This window comes from Mesoplodon mirus, assembly GCF_964341445.2.
Source record: "Mesoplodon mirus genome assembly, chromosome: 3".
NCBI lineage: Eukaryota > Metazoa > Chordata > Mammalia > Artiodactyla > Ziphiidae > Mesoplodon > Mesoplodon mirus.
This window is the reverse complement of record NC_138978.1, coordinates 16,209,993-16,217,810: the sequence shown is the minus strand read 5'-3', so window position 1 is coordinate 16,217,810 and position 7,818 is coordinate 16,209,993.

Genomic DNA, 7,818 nt, shown 5'->3' with positions numbered 1-7,818 from the left:
TCATTCTCTTGCTCCTTCTCCACTTTGCCCAGAGGAACAGGATGCATTCCTACCCCGGAAACAGCCTTTGCACATGCTGTTCCTACTGCCTGAATTGCCAAGTGAAGAGAGGATGCTGAGGCTTGTGACACTCATGCCTTTGTGTTGGTTGTAATCTAGGGACCCAATCTAAGGTCATGATAGAGTGGGTGACACACCTGGCCTGGGGCAGGTCCAGCATACAGCAGGCACTCAGCCCACACCACAGACTTGCCAGCCCATGTGGTCCACTCTGCAGGAACAGCACAGACCTGGGGTAGAAGCAGGGCCCTGGCATCATCCAGTTCCATGCCTGGTGTCACGGTTGCCCATAGTAGAGAGAGTATTTTAAGATGTTGCCTCCGCTTGAGACTTAAAACCCACAGAACCATGCGTGCTATTGCTATTCATTCCAGAGAGGACCACTCTGTTTCCAGCCTCAGAACCCAAGTGAGGGAATATCCTGGTGGTCCAGTGGTTAGGACGTGGTGCTTTCACTGTCACAGCCTGGATCCCATCCCTGGTCAGGAAACTAAGATACTGTAAGTCATGCCACATGGCCCCCCCCCCCAAAAAAAGGAACCCAAGTGAGACCCCAGTAGAGATAGCAAGATAAGGAATTAAATGAAGGGGTCATAGGAAGAGGGAGTATTTAAGAAAATGAAGGAGGGGGACTTCCCTGGTGGTGCAGTGGTTAAGAATCCACCTGCCCATGAAGGGGACACAGGTTTGATCCTGGTCTGGGAAGATCCCACGTGCTGCGGAGCAATGAAGCCCGTGTGCCACAACTACTGAGACTGTGCTCTAGAGCCTGCGAGCCACAACTACTGAGCCCTCGTGCCACAAGTAATGAAGCCCGCCTGCCTAGATCCCGTGCTCCGCAACAAGAGAAGCCACCGCAATGAGAAGCCTGCGCACCGCCACGAAGAGTAGCCCCCACTTGCCGCAACTAGAGAAAGCCTGTGCAGCAACGAAGACCCAATGCAGACAAAAAAATAAAATAAAATAAAAAACAGTTAAAAAAAAAAGAAAATGAAGGAGGGCATGGGGGGAGGACAGCAAGTAGAGAGCTTGTGGGGGACAGTGGAGTAAGTACAGGAATGGCTTGGGTAGAGGCCTTGAGGTCAGAGGCTTTGAAAATAGACAAAAGTTATGAAAGTATTATATCATTATTCCTTATATTTTATCTTGACATTGTTATATCTCATATTGAATCCTAGTGAACAACAAAGCATTAAGTCACTGTCAACACACTAGAAAGTACTCAGTTTAAAGAATAAGGTCCTACTGTACAGTACAGGGAACTATATTCAATATCCTGTAATAACCTATAATGAAAAAGAATCTGAAAAAGAATACATATATATATGTATAACTGAATCATTTTGCCATACACCAGAAACTAACACAACATTGTAAATCAACTATACTTCAATCAGAAAAGAAACAGAGAGACGGTACTCAGCTAAGGTGTTCTAGTGATTGCACGACAGGGAAACTAAGGCAGAAAGAGGTGGGCTCTGCCTGGCTCAGTGGATGCTTGTGGAGTGGATGACTTCCTCAGGTGACTTCCTGGCTGAGCCTCACCAGGAAGGGCTGAAGAGGAGACGCACATGGTTTTAGGTGCTGTGTTGACCTAAAGCCACACTGTCCCCTGTTGCCAAGTTTCCCTTACATGGGAACAGCCCCTTAACAGTTTAGGAAGCCCTTTCATGTGCCACCCCTGGGAGCAGGCAGGGCAGGAATGGTTGGCCCCATTGAGAGTCTAGGAGCCCAGGTCCTGGAGAGGTCAGTGGGAGGAGGCCAGAATCAGCTCCATCATGCACTTTCCATGTGCTGGGGAGCGTGCGCCTGCTGGACCTACAGCCTTGAGCGGAACCCTCTCCTCTTTGGTGAGCTGGCTCTGTTTTCCACACTTGGGGCCTGAGGTTCTCAGAGATTGCCCTGTGCCCAGTCCCAGGTCTGGGTCTGTCTGACAAACAAGAAAGAATGGGTTGGGAGTCACTTGCTGAGATTGAAATCTCGGCTTCTCCACTTCCGCCTGCTAGACCTTGACCTAGTTACTTAACCTCTTTGTCTCAGTCTCCTTATCTGTAGAATGGGACTGTTATGGGATGAATTGTGTCCCACCCCCACCCCCCTAAAATTCTTATGTTAAAGTCCAAACCCCAAATACCTCAGAATCTGATTGTATTTGGCAGTAGGGTCTTTAAGGAGGTAATTAAGTTAAAATGGGATCACTAGGGTGGGCCCTAATCCAGTATGACGGGTGGCATTATAAGAAGAGGAGAATAGAACATAGACACACACATAGCGAAGACCATGGGAGGACACAGGGAGAAGATGGCTGTCTACAAGCCAAAGAGAGAGGCCTTGGAACAAGCCAACCCCACCAACACCTTGATATTGGACCTCCAGCCTCCAGAATTGGGAGAAAATAAATTTCTGAGGTTTAAGCCCCCCCAGTCTGTTATGCTTTGTTACAGCAGCCCTAGCAAACTAATACAAGGACCCATAGCAGTAGCCATTGCTGTATGGATGTTATAAAGATTAAACAGGCTTTTCTACATAAAGCACATGGCCCGCTCTCCGGCACATAGTAGGTGCTCAATAAATGTCAGAGCTTGATTCAATTTAAGACCTCTTTTCTTTCACCCGGCTGACTCAGTCCATTCAGTGAAGGTGAAAATCAGACAGTCCAGGTAGTTAGCACAGTGGGGGCCCCCATTGGTTTGGTTTGTTCATTTTCTAAAGGGTTGTTATAGTTTGGGATGACATGACATGGCCTGAAATGCAGGGGTTCCCAGCCAGCAGGGCCACCTGACACATTCAACAGGCTGAACTCCTTCTGGCTTTATCACTAACATTCCAGGCACATGACCCAATTCTGTAGCTGAGCTCAAAGCCCTGGTTTTTCTTGTCCATTCAGACTCTGTCTCTTGACCTCACCGGAAAGTTGCCTGGCTTCTCGGTTCCATTACACAATCAATGCTGGGTGAACATCTGTAAGGCCTGCAAATCGTTTGTCCTTCTCTAGCCTCAAAACCGTATATCCATCCTGCCCACGGCCAGAGGAAAATAGAATCTCTGCAGTAGACAGCTTTTATTTGTAAGCTTGGATGAGGGATAGTCTTAAAAAGACCAATTCTGCCAACTGGGCTCCATCACAGGCCACGAACACACCACGAATTGCGAACGCCAGTGCAGAAGCAGAGAGGGGAGGCACCGGTAGATAGAAACAACATACAGACATTGATGCAATTGATTTTGATCCTGTTTTTTCTGGATCTGAAAAATTAGATTGGACTCCCAAGGTGTGCCTGGTTTCGTTTCAAATTTCTCCTGGACTCCCTTGTATGAAAGCAGGATAGCAGGACCAGCGGGGGGCCACCTTGTGAAGAACTGCTTGTTCCTTGAGGTGCAGGTGGCTGGAGCTACAAAAGTGTGAGCCCCTCAAGCCCTCAGGAAGAGAAGCAAGTGCACTGGCTCCAGGTACTGGGCATAGCAGAGGCTCAGTCAGTATTACTGGAACATCTTTAAATCTTAGTCTTGGGCTTCCCTGGTGGCGCAGTGGTTGAGAGTCCACCTGCCGATGCAGGGGACACGAGTTCGTGCCCTGGTCCGGGAAGATCCCACATGCCGCGGAGTGGCTAGGCCCGTGAGCCATGGCTGCTGAGCCTGCGTGTCCGGAGCCTGTGCTCCGCAACGGGAGAGGCCACAACAGTGAGAGGCCCGCGTACCGAAAAAAAAAAAAAATCTTAGTCTTCATCAGCCAGCATGTGAGACTTGGTGACTAACATCCTATACCTCTTCACCCTGGAAATGGACTTGGAATAGCTTCTGCAGGGCACAGACAGGGAGGCTTTCCTTGAGAGAGGTGACATGACTTCAAGTGGCAGTTTTCATACTTTAACATACATACAAATCACCTGGGGGGAATCTTAGTAAAAATTCAGGTTCAGATTCAGTAGGGCTGGGGCTGGGCCTGAGATTCTGTGTTTCTAACAAACGCCCAAGTGTTGCAGCTGCTGCTGGTCCAGGGACCACACCAAGGGTTTCCTGAACTGGTTCAAGAGGAGTGTATTCTTCTTGACTCTCCTACCAGCCAGCTGTGTGGCCTTAGGTGGTCTCAGTACCTCTCTGGGCTTTGGTTCTTCGTCTGGATATTATATAGGTCAACAAACATATATGGACAGCTGACTACAAGTCAGACTGCCCTGGGTGGTTGCTGGAAAAACAAAGATGAATGAATCACAAGCCCAGCCCAGGAGGGGCTTACAGACTAGGGAGCCTAAAGTTACAAAGATAATATTTAAAGACCACTTGGATTCTAAAAGTTCATGGCTCACTGGTAGAAAAGGCTTAAAAGATCTTCCTCTACTAGAAAACATCTTTCCAAACACTATGACAGGGAGCCTCCACCAACTACTGTTCTCAGAATCAGGGAACATTTAATCCAGAAGTAACCCCCCGAAAATTTAGCCCAAACTATATCTTGCATTTAGCTGAGGGGGGAACTAGGGAACAGAGGCAGAAAGTGTTGGGTCCTGAGCGAATTACTGGTTTCCAGCTATGCTTTTTGGAGGTAGTGCTCTCCAATAGAAATTAAATGTGAACCACAAAATTTTAAATAGGTAATTTAAAAATTTGTGCTGGCTACATTGAAAAGATTAAAAAGAAACAGGTGATATTCATTTTAATACTACATTTACCTAAAGGTCAAAAATATTATCATTTCAACATGTGATCAATATAATTAAATTATTAATGAGATATTTCATACTCTTTTATGTTGTCCTAAGTCTTAGAAATCCAGTGTAAGCACACTGGCAGCACATCTCAATTTGCACTAGCCACATTTCCGGCATGGCTCTCATGTTGGATGATAAAGATCCAAGTTGTATCGTCCTAGTCTAACCCAACTGTACAAACACAGACCAGTTTTCCACTGGGCAGTAGCATCATTCCCATGATCAGTGATCATTTTTTATAGACACTGGACCAGAAAGTTAACTGTCCAACAGGAGGTGTAGCTTTCTGTGGCCAAGTTGAATAGCATTCCTTGTCTGGGAGGGACCTTAAAAGTAGCCTAATCTAACTTGATGTATGATTTTATGAACACCCGGGGCAGCAAAATAGCCTGCTGTGGGTCCCAGTAATGGCAGGCTGGCAGTTGGAACCCACAATTCCGCAGTTCCGTGTGTGAAGTGCTTAGAACACAGTGCCAGCCACCCAGTAAGTGTCCGAGAAACCTCCGCAACCTTCTCTCCTTTCTCCTCTTCCAGTTTTGCACCAAACTGCTCTGTCCCAGAGAAGTTGCTCCATTCAAGTGAGATAGAATTCAGAGCCCATCTTGGAGGCAGAAGTGTCCTTTCCAGCCTGCCTGGTAGGTGCATCTCCCTAGGTGACATTCGTTACAAAGCCGCACGCAGCATGACACACCTAACTGATGAATGTCGGCCGCACACCCATTTCAGCCAGGAAAGCCACACCGGCTTCCTCCGGGAAAATAGTGGTGTGGACCCTGAGGCATGTAGTTGTAAAAATTACTTTTGCCATCTGACGAGTAGGGTCAGTTCTTGGGTGTTCTACCCAAAGCGCTTTTCTATGGCAGCATGACCTCAACAAAAACCAGTTTCGGGGCACCACACCTAGGATCATATGATGCAATCTGATATTAGCGTCTCGTTGCATCAGTGTTTTGACGCATGTGTCTTTGCGCAGGCAAAAGGCTTTATAATTGGGAAAGAGAAAAAAGAAAAAGACTCGCTGGCTGACATCTAAAGGTACTGTCAGTACTGCTCCTAATTGGCCACACAGGGTGTTTGGAGGATAAACACCCACCTAACCACTGCAGCTTGACAAGCATCGGCATACCATTTCCTGGAGGGGACTTGATGGCATATTTAGGTGAAATTCTTGTCTGGTTGGCTCTACTTATGTTTTATACCAAAATATCAAGGTTTAATCTCCTAGATCTTTTAAAATACATGACTATTAAGAGGCTTTCAAAGGGTGCTTGGCCTTTCTGGAAAATCTCTGAAATGTACCAGATGATTTCTCATTTCCAAAGTTCTTTTACATAAGCGCTCTTGGCTCCCTGGACACACATAGACTTTTGACTCTGATCAAATACCTTAGATTTAGGCCTCTTGGTTTCTCTGTCATCCTTTAAACATTTGTTGCCTCCTGAATCCTGCTTTTTTTTTTTTTTTTTTTTTGTGGTGCCATGTGGCATGTGGGATCTGTAGGACTTAGTTCCCCAACCAGGGATCGAACCGGCGCTCCTTGCCGTGGAAGCTCGGAGTTTTAACCGCTGGACGTCCAGGGAAGTCCCATGAATCCTGCTTCTTCCTATAGTGGTTAAGGAATTAACTGACTGCAAAAATCTTAGTACTCTAGCCATCTTCAGGAAGTTGCCTAAAGTAGGAACTTCCTTGTGCAGAATGCTTAAGGAAAAAGGAAGCCGGTAAAAATCTTTGGTAGGAGACCAAGTGATATTGAGATGAGATCATAATGTAGAAGGGGAGACCATATTGTTCTTCTCTCTCAACCCCACGGGACACTTCTCCCAGGAGGCATGTCAAGACCCCTGGGCTTTTGTGTGTACAGCTCCCTCCGCCCACCCTGGAAAAGTCTTCTCACCCCTGTTCATCTGTTGAGTCTTACCCACCCTGTCAGTCACTCAGCTCAGATGATTTTTCTACAGGGATGCCTTCCCCGACCCCAGAATAGGATGTATTCCCTTGCCATAATGGTCCTACATAAGTGTCACTTTGCAATGCTTATGTAGGGGAGAAAAAAAGCTTTCCTTGACCCGGTCCCTGGCTGGGTTTGAAAATTATGCTGACAGAGACAGATTAACAGGAGAAAAGCCTACAAATTTATTTTAACGTAAGTTTTACATGACACAGGAGACTTCATAAGGAAATGAAGACCCAAAGAAACAAATCTGTGTATCTTTCTGCTAGTTTTGATGAAGGCTGGAGGGTCTGGAGAACTAGGAGAGGTTAAGGAGCTCGAGACTAAATGTAGTAGACTGGGGGCAATTCAACAAGGCTTGTTTATCAGGATTCTTCTCGGTTTCCCTTTGTTTTCAGAGATAAGGATGTCCCTGTCCTCCTGGAACAGGGAGGGGACCTCACCTGAGAGTTTTATGACTGTTTTTTGGGAAGAAGGTCAGAATGACCTTCCTGCTTCTGCCGTTTTCTCAAAACTTCTTCAGTTTATTCAATATGCCAAGGTGGCATAATTTGGGGTAGCATGTCTTGAACCCCATCACTTACACTTGCAGTTACTTGTTGAATTATCTGTCTTACCGTTAGACTGTGCATTCCACTAGGGCACAAATCTTGTTCCCTAGCTTTGTTTCCCCAGCATCTAGCACTGTGTGTCTTGCATGTACTGGGGCCTCAGTAAATATTTGTAAAAAAATGAAAAATTTCCATCAGAACTAGCCTCCAGTGCCTCCTTGGCTTCCACATTAATTACTAATTAATTCGCTAATACAGCAAACCTTTATGTATGTAACTCTACCGTGTAACAGCACCTTGCTACATACTGGGGAACATCCATAAGCAAATAAAATAACAGCTTCTCTCTGCACAGGAGAAAATTATTCAAATTGTATTCATCTTTCATTCCACTCAATTAGGACACGTCCCTTGTTGGCGGATTCGTGAGCGAAGTAACTATTTTCCAGCGAGTGTCCTCAGGTGACCTGTCTAGACATGCCCAGGAAAAACAATCTAACACTCTCCTAACCCCCAAAGTAATCTCTGACGCGCTGGACGTGCTGCG